A 14,515-nucleotide genomic window follows, 5' to 3' on the forward strand; every position below is an offset into this window, starting at 1 on the left:
AGCAAATGAAAGATAAATATCTTGTGAATCCAGCCAATATTTCAGATTTTAAGTGTTTTACAGCGAAAACACAATATAGCATTATATTAGCTTACCACAATAGCCAAAAACACAACCCATTTATCAGCAGCAAAAGTTAGCGATCGCAGAAAAACAGCAAAAGATATATAATTTTTCACTAACCTTGACAAGCTTCATCAGATGACAGTCCTATAACATCAGGTTATACAATACACTTATGTTTTGTTCGAAAATGCGCATATTTAGAGCCGAAATCCGTGGTTATACATTGTGAAAACGTAGCAACTTTTTCCCAGAATCTCCGGATATATTTCTGACACTCACCTATTCTGACCAAATAACTCATAAACTTTACTAAAAAAGACATGTTGTACAGCAAATGAAAGATACACTAGTTCTTAATGCAATCGCCGTGTTAGAATTCTAAAAATAACTTTAGTACGACATACAGCTTACGTTATAGCGAGACAGCGCCCAAAATCAGGGCGGAAAATAATACTAAACATTTTCGACAGAAATACGAAATAACATCATAAATGGTTCCTACTTTTGCTGAGCTTCCATCAGAATCTTGTACAAGGGGTCCTTTGTCCAGAACAATCGTTGTTTGGTTTTAGAATGTCCTTTTTTCCTGTCGAATTAGCAACCAAAGCTAGCCAAGTGGCGCGAAGCTGTCCATCATCACCAAACGCAGAGAACGGAACACGCCAAAACTCCCGATAAACTTTCAATAATCTGATAAAACTATATTGAAAAAACATACTTTACGATGATATTATCACATTTATCAAATAAAATCAAAGCCGGAGATATTAGCCATCTATAACGAAAGCTTTTCAGAAGGCAATCCAGAGTTCCTTCCCGCGCCTTCCTGAAAAAAGGAAATTGGGGTCATGTCATTCCAAGAGCTCTCTTTTGACCTCAGATCAAGCTATACACCCCATTTCACCTCTCACTGCCTATTGACATCTAGTGGAAGGCGTATGAAGTGCATGTATAGCCATAGATTTGAAGCAAATGAATAGGAAGGCCCTGGAACAGAGCCTCGATTTCAGATTTTTCACTTCCAGACAGGAAGTTTGCTGCAAAATGAGTTCTGTTTTACTTACAGATATAATTCAAACGGTTTTAGAAACTTGAGAGTGTTTTCTATCCAATAGTAATACTAATATGCATATTGTACGAGCAAGAATGGAGTACGAGGCAGTTTAATTTGGGAACGATTTTTTACAAAGTGATAACAGCGCCCCCATATCCCAAAGAGGTTAAGTACCAGCTGTCAGAGCAGCTCACAGATCACTGCACCTGTACATAGCCCATCTGTAAATAGCCCAATTAACCTACTGTATTTATTTATTTATTTTGCTAATTTGCACCCCAGTATTTTTACTTTGCACACTCATCTACTGTCAAATCTACCATTCCAGTGTTTTAATTGCTAAATTGTATTTACTTCGCCACCATGGCCTATTTATTGCCTTTACCTCCCGTATCTCACCTCATTTGCTCACATTGTATATAGACTTATTTTTCTACTGTATTATTGACTGTATGTTTGTTTTACTCCATGTGTAACTCTGTGTTGTTTTGTGTCGAACTGCTTTGCTTTATCTTGGCCAGGTCGCAGTTGTAAATGAGAACTTGTTCTCAACTTGCCTACCTAGTTAAATAAAGGTGAAAAAAAAAAGTGGATTTCATGCCTGTGTTTGTTAATACCCTGATTTGTTTCACTGATAACCTGAACCATGTTGCAGGCACTGGTTACACTTTGAAGCTTTTTCTTGAGTGGACTGCTTGATGAAAGCCAGTCAATATTTCATTTGCCCAGAAAATATACCTCTCTGTTGATATCACATACATTATCTAGCATTTCACAGTCGTTATCCAGATACCGACCTGTTAGAACTTGGTGGTCCTATAGAAACTTCCCACATGAATGGGCTTTAGGTGAGGTAGGTGATCCTGTAGCCATATCACTTCAACAGCATTTGACATGAGATCCTCTCTAAGCTTCACAGGAATATGACTGAATATAAACAGCAACACCACCGCCATTGACATTCCTATCTCATCTGTAGATGGTGTAACCATGTATTGCTACCTTTGTAACATCAAAAGTATTAGCTAAGTGAGTTTCAGAGATAGTCATCATATGAATGTTTTGTTTCTAGGAAGTTAGCGGTTTCTAGCAAGTTATCGATCTGTGTTTGTGAGAGAACTCCTTTCCCCCATTCCCAGGTTAAAGTGGTTTATTTAGCTCCCCAGCCCAACTCAGTCATGAGGAAATGGAAAAACCATAAGTAAGCCAGCCAGCCTGTGGTAGAGAGCAGCCCTGCTGGTACAAAGCTCCTGTCTGTCCTCCAGGGCTTTACCTAGACCTGGCCTGCGCAGCAAAGCGCTGAGTTTTGTCCGCGTTTTCTCTCTCGTGTGTATGTGTGTATGTGTGTGTGTGTGTGTGGCAGTTTGTGTAATGTGCAAAGAGCCCCCATCTCAAAAGCCTCCTTGACAGACAGATCTGTGTTTATGTGAAAAAAACATCTGTGTGTGTTTATGTATGCGAATGAGATTAACCTACCGTTCCATATTTGCCAAACATCACACACACATACACACACGTCTTCTACCTGTGAAGTTATCTATTGAGAATCTAATTGAACAGCGTCCTGTCTCAGGCCAGTGTTTATTCTCCCTAATGTAGACATGCCACTGCCTCACAAATTTTGAGCAAGATAAAGTCATTAATATTTTAGTGCCCATGAATTTCTCTCCTCGTGATTCTTCACTGTTCACTTGCTCTGTGCCCCATTCACATGCACTTCAGCCAATGACCTCTGTCAGCCACTGGGACTGAACCATCTGTCAGGCACTGGGATTGGCGCCCACATTCATATCTGGATGACATTGTTTTATGTGTTCCACATCCCAAACCATAACCCAAAACCACACCTTTCTCCCAATATGTTGGGCACAAAACAGTCGAATCAATGGATACATAATCTGAAAAATTGCTCCTATTGAATGGGACCTGATTCTGTCTTGGACATCAAATCAAATGTTATTTGTCACATACACATGGTTAGCGGATATTAATGCGAGTGTAGCGAAATGCTTGTGCTTCCAGTTCTGACCGTGCAGTAATATCTAACAAGTAATCTAACAATTTCACTACAACTACCTTATACACACAAGTGTAAAGGAATGAATAAGAATATGTACATATAAATATATGGATGAGCGATGGCCGTGCGGCATAGGCAAGATGCAGTAGATGGTATAGAGTACAGTATATACATATTAGATGAGTAATGTAGGGTATGTAAACATTATATAAAGTGGCATCGTTTAAAGTAACTACTGATACATTTATTACATCCAATTTTTTATTATTAAAGTGGCTAGAGATTTGAGTCAGTATGTTGGCAGCAGCCACTCAATGTTAGTGATGACTATTTAACTATTTATTTGACTATTTAAGTCTCTTGGTCCCAGCTTTGATGCACCTGTACTGACTTCGCCTTCTTGTTGATAGCGGGGTGAACAGGCAGTGGCTCGGTGGTTGTTGTCCTTGATGATCTTTTTGACCTTCCTGTGACATCGGGTGGTGTAGGTGTCCTGGAGGGCAGGTAGTTTGCCCCTGGTGATGCATTGCGCAGACCTCACTACCCTTTGGCGAGCCTTACAGTTCTGGGCGGAGCAGTTGCGTACCAGGCGGTGATACAGCCCGACAGGATGCTCCCGATTTGTGCATATGTAAAAGTTTGTGAGGGTTTTAGGTGACAAGCCAAATTTCTTCAGCCTCCTGAGGTTGAAGAGGCTCTGTTGCACCTTCTTCACCACCCTGTCTGTGTGGGTGGACCATTTCAGTTTGTCCGTGTGTACGCCGAGCAACTTTCCACCTTCTCCACTACTGTCCCGTCGATGTGGATAGGGGGTTTCCTGAAGTCCACAATCATCTCCTTTGTTTTGTTGATGTTGAGTGTGAGGTTATTTTCACCACACTCCGAGGGCCCTCACCTCCTCTCTGTAGGCCATCTCCTCATCGTTGTTAGTAATCAAGCCGACCACTGTAGTGATGTCTGCAGACTTGATGATTGAGTTGGCGGCGTGCATGGCCACGCAGTTATGGGTGAACAGGGAGTACAGGAGAGGGCTGAGAACGCACCCTTGTGGGGCCCCAGTGTTGAGGATCAGCGTGGAAAAGGTGTTGTTTCCTACCCTCACCACCTGGGGGCGGCCCATCAAAGTTCAGGACCCAGTTGCACAGGGCGGGGTCGAGACCCAGGGCTTAATGACGAGTTTGGAGGGTATTATGGTGTTAAATGCTGAGCTGTAATCGATGAACAGCATTCTTACATAGGTATTCCTCCTGTCCAGATGGGATAGGGCAGTGTGATGGCGATTGCGTCGTCTGTGGACCTATTGAGGCGGTAAACAAATTGGAGTGGGTCTAGGGTGTCAGGTAGGGTGGAGGAGATATGATCCTTGACTAGTCTCTCAAAGCACTTCATGATGACGGAAGTGAGTGCTATGGGGCAATAGTCGTTTAGCTCTGTTACCTTAGCTTTCTTGGGAACAGAAACAATGGTGGCCCTCTTGAAGCATGTGGGAACAGCAGACTGGGATAGGGATTGATTGAATATGTCCGTAAACACACCAGCCAGCTGGTCTGCTCATGCTCTGAGGACGCGGCTAGGGATGCCGTCTGGGCCGGCAGCCTTGCGAGGGTTAACACGTTTAAATGTTTTACTCGCGTTGGTTGCGGTGAAGGAGAGCCCGCAGGTTTTGGTAGTGGATCGTGTAAGTGGCACTGTATTGTTCTCAAAGCAAGACGTCGGTGTCCACGACGGGCTGGTTATCTTTTTGTAATCCGTGATTGACTGTAGACCCTGCCACATACGTCTCGTGTCTGAGCCGTTGAATTGCGACTTTACTTTGTATCTATACTGACGCTTAGCTTGTTTGATTGCCTTGCGGAGGGAATTGCTACACTGTTTGTATTCAGTCATGTTTCCGGTTGCCTTGCCATGATTTAAGAGCAGTGGTTCGCGCTTTCAGTTTTTCGCGAATGCTGCCATCAATCCACGGTTTCTGGTTGGGGAAGGTTTTAATAGTCACTGTAGGTACAACATGATCGACGCAATCTTGAAGCGTGGAATCAGATTGGTCAGACCAGCGTTGAACAGACCTGAGCACGGGCGTTTCCTGTTTTAGTTTCTGTCTATAGGCTGGGAGCAACAAAATGGAGTCGTGGTCAGATTTGCCGAAAGGAGGGCGAGGGAGGGCTTTGTATGCGTTGGCGGAAGGTAGAGTAGCAATGATCCAGAATGCTGCCAGCCCGGGTGACGCATTCGATATTCTGATAAAATTTAGGGAGCCTTGTTTTCAAATTTAGTTTTGTTAAAGTCCCCAGCTACAATAAATGCAACCTCAGGATATGTGGTTTCCAGTTTACATAGAGTCCAATGAAGTTCTTTCAGGGCCGCCGAGGTGTCTGCTCAGGGGGGGATATACACGGCTGTGATTATAATCGAAGAGAATTCTCTTGGTACATAATGCGGTCAGCATTTGATTGTAAGGAATTCTAGGTCAGGTGAACAAAATGACTTGAGTAAGCCTTGCCCTTTTAGATAAAGTTTCCCCTAGACACTGTACCTAGGTCAGCTGTGAGTTTGCCTTAAAGGTTAAGATTAGGATTCAGGTAAGCTGATCCTAGATATGTGCCTAAGGGAAACCTCCACCAAGAGCAATACCTTCTGAAGTTCACGTTGGCCTTGTTTTCTTCACACACTTAACTTACATTATAAACTGGGTGGTTCGAGTCCTGAATGCTGATTGGCTGACAACCGTGGTATATCAAGGTATACCATGGGAATGGCAAAACATGTATTTTTACTGCTCTAATTATGTTGGTAACCAGTTTATAATAGCAATAAGGCACCTCGGGGGTTTGTGGTATATGGCCAATGTTCCACGGCTATGGGCTGTATCCAGGTACTCCGCGTTGCGTTGTGCATAATAACAGCCCTTAGCCGTGGTATATTGGCTATACACTACCAGTCAAAAGTTTTAGAACACCTACTCATTCAAGGGTTTTTCTTCATTTTCATTATTTTCTACATTGTAGAATAATAGTGAAGACATCAACTATGAAATTACACATATGGAATCATGTAGTAACCAAAAAAGTGTTAACCTCTAATTCCTCCCAAACCCGGATCCGGGAGCACCCCCCACAGTAAAAAAGCTGACTAGCATAGCCTAGCATAGCGTCACAAGTAAATACTAGCATCTAAATATCATTAAATCACAAGTCCAAGACACCAGATGAAAGATACACATCTTGTGAATCCAGCCATCATTTCTGATTTTTAAAATGTTTTACAGGGAAGACACAATATGTAAATCTATTAGCTAACCACGTTAGCAAAAGACACTTTTTTTACTCCACCAGTTTTTTACTCCATCAGTAGCCATCACTAATTCGAGCAAATAAAGATATAAATAGCCACTAACCAAGAAACAACTTCATAAGATGACAGTCTGATAACATATTTATTGTATAGCATATGTTTTTTTAGAAAAATGTGCATATTTCAGGTATAAATCACAGTTCTACATTGCAGCTGCAATCTGAAATAGTGCCGAAGCTGCCAGAATAATTACAGAGACCAACGTCAAATACCTAATTACTCATCTTAAAACATTTCTGAAAAATACACAGCGTACAGCAAATGAAAGCCCAACATCTTGTGAATCCAGCCAATATGTCAGATTTTTTAAGTGTTTTACAGCGAAAACACAATATAGCATTATATTAGCTTAGCACAATAGCCAGAAACACAAGCAATTTACCAGCAGCACAGGTTAGCGATCGTAACAATACAGCAAAAGATATATAATTTTTGACTAACCTTGATATACTTCGTCAGATGACAGTCCTGTAACATCATATTACACAATGCATATAGGTTTTGTTCGAAAATGTGCATATTTAGCAGCACAAATCGTGGTTATACAATGTGATCAGTGGCAACAGGTCATGCATTCTGGCCGGCGCCATCTTGGAAAGGCACCTAAGTTTACGATTATTTATCGATTAGATTGACTAAAAAATACAGGTTGGACAGCAAATGAAAGATGCATTAGTTATTAATGCAACCGCTGAGTTAGATTTTTTAAATTAACGTTACTAGACATACAGTGTGCGTTACAGCCAGACTAGTGCCGCAATAATGGCGGACAAATGCGTTTACATTTTTCCACATAAATACGGAATAACATCATAAATAGCTCTTACTTTTGGACGAGCTTCCATCAGAATCTTGGGCAAGGTGTCCTTTGTCCAAAAGAATCGTTGCTTGGTTGTAAAACGTCGTCTTCAACTTTGGAACTAGCAGCTAACAATAGCTATGTGGCGCAGACATGCCCAAATGTTCAAAACGCAATACTAAGGAGATTCCGAAAATAGCAATATACTCGCATAAACTGATATAACTCGGTTTAAAATAACTTCGTTATGATGTTTCTAACACCTATATCGAATTAAATTACAGACGGATATAGCTAAGGCCGATAACTGAGCGTTTCAAAATGCCATCTTGAGGTCTTGCTTTGCGCAATGACGAACGACGAAAAGAGAGCTCACTTCGTTCCTTGGCCTTTTATAAGCTCTGAGAACTACGTAGACACTCCATTCCACTTCTCATTGGTTACTGACATCCAGGGGAAGGCGGGTGCAGTTCATGTCGACCCATAGGATACATACAGAGCTTTAAACTGATCTGAGAACAGAGCCTCGTTTTCAGACCTTCGCAGTTCCTGTCATGGATTTCGCTGCAGAAAGAGTTCTGGTTCACCCACAGACATAATTCAAACGGTTTTAGAAACTAGAGATTGTTTTCTATCCAATAGTAATAATAATATGCATATTGTACGAGCAAGAATTGAGTACGAGGCAGTTTAATTTGGGAACGATAAATGTCCAAGTTGAAACAGCACCCCCTGTAGTGTCAAGATTAAACAAATCAAAATATTTTATATTTGAGGTTCTTCATATAGCCACCCTTTGCCTTGATGAAAGAAAAACCCTTGAATGAGTAGGTGTTCTTAAACTTTTGACCGGTAGTGTATACCACACCCCCTCGTGCCTTATTGCTTAAATATTTCCTGTGTTATTTTCTGTGTAGTTTCCTTGATAACTCAATATCTCTTGTTTCTGTTGCAGAATCACACCACACATTGGACTGATCTTTCAACTTTGAAACCTGAGTCTCACCTACAGACTGTAGATGTGGCTTTCCTAAGAACCAACAGGTAACACATTCCTCTATCTTGTTTGATTCTTGCCTGACCAATTGATTCGGAAGTGTATTGTTAGTATGTGAATGTTTCTGTCCCATGGTTTGGGCGACTGTAACTAATTGGGGATTATTCTGAGTGTATAGCAGACTGTACTCCAATGACCTGATTCAGGGGTAGGCATCCAGTCCTCAATAATCTTTTCACACTTTTATTTTTTTAAATTTTTATTTAACATTTATTTAACTAGGCAGGTCAGTTAAGAACAAATTCTTATTTACAATGATGACCTACCGGGGCACAGTGGGTTAACTGCCTTGTTCAAGGATTTTTACCTTGTCAGCTTGGGGATTCGATCAAGCAACCTTTCGGTTACTGGCCCAACGCTCTAACCACTAGGTTACCTGCCGATTGTGTCAATCCAAGCTGGCTGGTTCAGATAGTATATTTTTACATTGCCCACAATAAGCATCATGTTAAGGTCAATAAGCATGTGGATGGATGGATACATAACCAGGCCAGCTCAGTACACTATGGCTCGCCTCGGTCCTGATCAGTAGTGTAAAAAGCCCTTTAGATTATTTCATAGATCCCTAAGGGTTTGGGTTACTGCTAAGTCTTCTCTTTCAATAGGTTGGCTTATATAGAAATGCAGACACAGTGAAACTGGGTCAATAGCAGCATGTATGACACAAGCTCTCCACTAGCATGGTGTTGTCAGCTGCCCATTTGATTATTTGCATTGACCCTGATAAGCCAGGTAAATAATGTACCTGGGACAGTGCTTAGTGGGCATATACACACTTGAGTGGATAACACACACACAGTGCCACAGTGCCTGCTCACTGTAAGCCTCCTAAACCTGGTGAATGTAGGGTGAAACCTGATAGCACCGTGCCCCTGTCCAGTGACTCGGCCCTGAATATTTCAGAGAGGCTAGGCAGCAATGCTGTTCCCTGCCATTCTTCCTCTCTCACTTCCTTCATCTCTCTCTCTCTCATTCACTCGCCACCATCCCTGGCTTTGGACTTGAGTTACCTGCCCTGTTCTCCCCTGGCAGCAAACATCCACACAGATACAGTCACTCTCATAGACACTCACTTTACAGATAGATACGTATACTGTAGAATAGATAGGATTACTTTGATGACTCAACATATTAGGGAAAGGGGGATACAACTGAATGCATTCAACTGGAATGTGTCTTCGGCATTTAACCCAACAACTCTGAATCAGAGAGGTTCGGGAGGCTGCCATAATCGACATCCAGTGGGCAGAACGACAGATTTTTACCTTGTCAACTCAGGGATTCGATCCAGCAACCTTTCGGTTACTGGCCTAGCGCTCTAACCACTATGCTACCTGCCGCCCCTTTGGTACCCAATAATATTGTCACTCCCTATTGGGCTTGTCTATGTAGTCTGTTAGCAGTGGCCGCTGTAGTAGTGGCTTGGTATTGTCTGTATGTGTGCTGCCTTCTCGGAACCAGTGTTTGTTAAAACATATTTCTAAACTGTTTCTGCTTCGTCATTATGGGGTGTTTGTGTGTGTGTGTAGATTGATGAAGGGGGAAAACTTTTTAATCAATTTTGGAATAATCTACGTAACAAAATCTCAAAAGTCAAGGGGTCTAAATAATTTCCAAATGCACTATATATACACAGTGCCTTCGGAAAGTATTCAGGCCCCTTGACTTTTTCCAAATGTTACGTTACAGACTTATTCAAAAATGGATTAAAAAAAATATTCCTCATCAATCTACACACAATACCCCATAATGACAGTGAAAACAGGTTTTTAGAAATTTTACCAAATGTATTAAACATAAAAAACCTTATAAGTAAATAAATACCTTATTTACTTAAGTATTCAGACCCTTTGCTATGATACTTGAAATTGAGCTCAGCTGCACTTGGTCATGACCAAGAAACCGATGGTCACTCTGACAGAGCTCCGGAGTTCCTTTGTGGAAATGGGAGAACTTTCCAGAAGGACAACCATCTTTGCAGCACTCCACCAATCAGGCCTTTTATGTTAGTGGCCAGACGGAAGCCACTCTTCAGTAAAAGGCACATGACAGCCCGGTTGGAGTTTGCCGAAAGGCACCTAAAGACTCTCAGACCATGAGAAACAAGATTCTCTGGTCTGATGAAACCAAGATTGAACTCTTTGGCCTGAATGCCAAGCATCACATCTGGATGAAACCTGGCACCATCCCTACGGTGAAGCATGGTGGTGGCAGCATGTTTTTCAGCGGCAGAGACTGGGAGACTAGTCAGGATCGAGGGAAAGATGAACGGAGCCAAGTACAGAGAGATCGTTGATGAAAGCCAGCTCCAGAGCGATCAGGACCTCAGACTGGGGTGAAGGTTCACCTTCCAACAGGACAACAACCCTAAGCACACAGCCAAGACAATGCAGGAGTGGCTTTGGGACAAGTCTCAGAATGTCCTTGAGTGGCCTAACCAGAGCCTGGACTTGAACCCGATCGAACATCCCTGGAGAGACCTGAAAATATCTGTACAGCAACTCTCACTATCTAACCTGACAGAGCTTGAGAGGATCTGCAGAGAAGAATGGGAGAAACTCCCCAAATACAAATACTCCCCAAATGTTCTAAAAACCTGTATTTGCTTTGTCATTATGGGGTATTGTGTGTAGAATGAGGGGGGGGGCGCGCGCTTTTATCAATTTTAGAATAAGAATGGAACAAAATGTGAAAAAAGTCAAGGGGTCTGAATACTTTCCAAAGGCACTAATATAATACAGTACCAGTGAAAAGTTAGAACATACCTACTCATTCAAGTTTTTTTTTTTTGTGACTATTTTCTACATTGTAGAATAATAGTGACGACATAAACTATGAAATAACACATATGGAATCATGTAGTAACCTAAAAAGTGTTGATCAAATCTAAATATATTTGAAATTCTTCTAAGTAGCCACCCTTTGCCTTGATGACAATATTGCACACTCTTGGCATTCTCTCAACGAGCTTCACCTGGAAGGATTTTCCAACAGTTTTGAAAGAGTTCCCACATATGCTGAGTACTTGTTGGCTGCTTTTCTTTCACTCTGCAGTCATCTCATCCCAATCCATTTCAATTGGGTTGAGGTCGGGAGATTGGGGTGGCTAGGTCATCTGATGCAGCACTCCATCACTCTCCTTTTTGGTCAAAAAGCCCATATCCAGCCTGGCGGTGTGTTGGATCATTGTCGTGTTGAAGAACAAATGATAGTCCCACTAAGCGCAAACCAGATGGGATGGCATATCCCTGCAACATGCTTTGGTAGCCATGCTGATTAAGTGTGCCATGAATTCTAAATAAATCAGATGGTGTCATGAGCAAAGCACCCCCACACGGTAACGCCACCTCCTCCATGCTTCATGGTGGGAACCACACATGCGGAGATCATCCGTTCACCTACTCTGCTTCTCACAAGGACACAGCGGTTGGAACCAAAAATCTAAAATTTGGATTCATCAGACCAAAGGACAAATTTCCACCAGTCTAATGTCCGTTGCTCGTGTTTCTTGGCCCAAGCAAGTCTCTCTTTATTGGTGTCCTTTTAGTAGTGGTTTCTTTGCAGTAATTCGACCATGAAGGCCTGATTTACACAGTCTCCTCTGAACAGTTGATGGTGAGCTGTATCTGTTACTTGAACTCTGAAGCATTTATTTGGGCTGCAATCTGAGGTGCAGTTAACTCTAATGAACTTATCCTCTGCAGCAGAGGTTACTCTGGGTCTTCCTTCCCTGTGGCGGTCCTCATGAGAGCCAGTTTCATCACAGCGCTTGATGGTTTTTGCGACTGCACTTGAAGAAACTTTCAAAGTTCTTGAAATTTTCGGCATTGACTGACCTTCATGTCTTAAAGTAATGATGGACTGTCGTTTCTATTTGCTTATTTGAGCTGTTCTTGCCATAATATGGACTTGGTCTTTTATCAAATAGGGCTATCTTCTGTATACCAACCCTACCTTGTCTCAACACAATTGATTGGCTCAAATGCATTAAGGAAAGAAATTCCACAAATTAAGCATTCCTGGTGACTGTCTCATGAAGCTGGTTGAGAGAATGCCAAGAGTGTGCAAAGCTGTCAAGAGACACGGACAAATATGTAATTTCATAGTTTTGATGTCTTCACTATTATTCTACAATGTAGAAAATAGTAAAAATTAAGGTAAAACCCTTGAATGAGTAAGTGTGTCCAAAGTTTTGACTGGTACTGTACTTGAAACGAAGGTCTACTGAAGTGAGACTTTGTCCTTGTGTTTCTTGGCTATTTACATTGTTTTGTTCACAAGCTAGGTTGTTTTTCTATGTTTTGAGTTTCTACTGCTAGGGAAGAGAAGACGTCTAGTCAGACTCAATCTCACATGCACAAACATGACTAGTCATGCTACTACAGTAATCTAATGCCCTTAAAGGGGAAGGTGACAATGTTGGTCTCATCAGTAATATTGTGGTTAAAAGACTCAGATCACACTTTTCTTTTTATTAACCAATATACCACATTAGTTTTTTTGTTTTTTGAGTAAGTAAAATAAGAATATAATTTTTTTTAAATTTAGGTAAATAGCGTCTTGTGTGCACTTCCGGTTAAATCGTATTTAAAATAACGACTTTAACCCCCTAGAGTCAATGTCCACACACCCGCTGAAATCTAATTAGCATAATAAAAATATTACAATATAAATCTGTCAGTTTAAGATAGTCAGAGAAAAAGTCGTCACCTGCTGTCCTCTCTTTGCCCAGCAATGTTTAAAAGGATTTAATCTCAGTGAAAAATAATTGACTCACTTTCGAGAGAATGCCAGCTGCTAAATGTGAAAAGAAAAGTTTGCAGAGAGAATAGAGGTAGGAAATAAAGCCTTTTTAAACACTGTAACTGATCAATACATCGTAATTTAATTCTTAAAAACAAATGGATGGATAAGATATTTGGCTACAGATGCGTAATTTCTTAACAATCTCTACATTTTCCATCCAAAAACAAATCCATTGAAATGGCATGAACACATACTGGAGGAGTTAGCAAGTGGCCCAGTTAGCAAGTGGCCCAGTTAGCAAGTGGCCCAGTTAGCAAGTGGCCCGCTTAGCAAGTGGCCCGCTTAGCAAGTGGCCCGCTTAGCAAGTGGCCCGCTTAGCAAGTGGCCCGCTTAGCAAGTGGCCCGCTTAGCAAGTGGCCCGCTTAGCAAGTGGCCCGCTTAGCAAGTGGCTGGCTCGCTTACCTAACAAACTAGCTAATTCGAATGACGCATCGATGAACCACCAAAGACGCACCCTATTTCTGTTTGAAAATTGAGAAAGAGGCGGAGTTGGACTGTTTCATGTCCAAAGTTGTTGTCCCCCCCCCCCCAACCCCCCATGTCAATTCTGGCTATTATTTATGTCCACACGTCTGGAATGAGGTCTGACTGTTCAGCACAAAAGCAGTGGATATCTGCTACTCCTCCCCCTCTCTCCCCCTCTCCTCCCCATCCCTTTCACCATCCCCTTCTGCAAACTGATCCTTTCCTTTATTTGTTTGTTTGCCATCCGTCCACGGTCACTTTGATGACTGCCAAATGAGCATAGCTCTTTTCTCCACCGCCCCCTCTTCCCCCGCCTTCTCTCCATCATCCTCTACCCTTACCCTTAGGGCTCAAGTACCAAGGTTTTAGTTCTTTGTCTCAATCATCCATCCCCCTTCCCCTCACTTTCTCACTCCCTTGGGCCTTGTGTGGACAGTTGGGAGGCTTTGTCTACGACTCGTTTGTTGGCAGGAGGTGGTTCACACATACAAACACACACACTTTTGCCCTCTGGCCCCTCCATTGTCAGAAGCTGCTCAGATGGGGGGCCCTTGGCCCCTATTCTCTCTATGGGGAGAGAGGGAGGGGCCCTTTGTCCTGCAGATAACCACACACACACACACACACACACACACCCCAAGTCCCTGGACCTCATGTGGCTTCCCAAGTGTTAAAAAGCTCTGGAGCGGAAAACAAGGAGGCAATTAATGCCAGGGCTCAGGAGGAAGGAGATGAAAACAGAATCCTGAAACACACATAAAAGCATTGGTTATGTATATTATGATAAGGTGGTATTTTTCATCCTATAGCTTGTTCTCCTTTTTTTAGTAATGAGCCAACATGGTTTCAGAACTTTTATTTGCGTGAATGATCAAAACAAATTTTCTCATCCCCTCT

The 14,515-nt window shown here is 42.1% G+C and overlaps 1 protein-coding gene across 2 annotated transcripts in view; it reads left to right on the forward strand.

The window, feature by feature from the left end:
• Positions 1-14,515, forward strand: part of LOC139560557 (SPRY domain-containing SOCS box protein 4-like) — a 125,812-nt gene that overhangs the window by 30,540 nt on the left and 80,757 nt on the right. For both annotated transcript variants that reach the window (XM_071377437.1, XM_071377434.1), the window contains exon 2: positions 8,246-8,334. The gene's annotated coding sequence lies outside the window, so the exon portion shown is untranslated. The remainder of the gene's footprint in view (positions 1-8,245; positions 8,335-14,515) is intronic.

The sequence above is a fragment of the Salvelinus alpinus genome, chromosome 30, assembly GCF_045679555.1.
Source record: "Salvelinus alpinus chromosome 30, SLU_Salpinus.1, whole genome shotgun sequence".
NCBI lineage: Eukaryota > Metazoa > Chordata > Actinopteri > Salmoniformes > Salmonidae > Salvelinus > Salvelinus alpinus.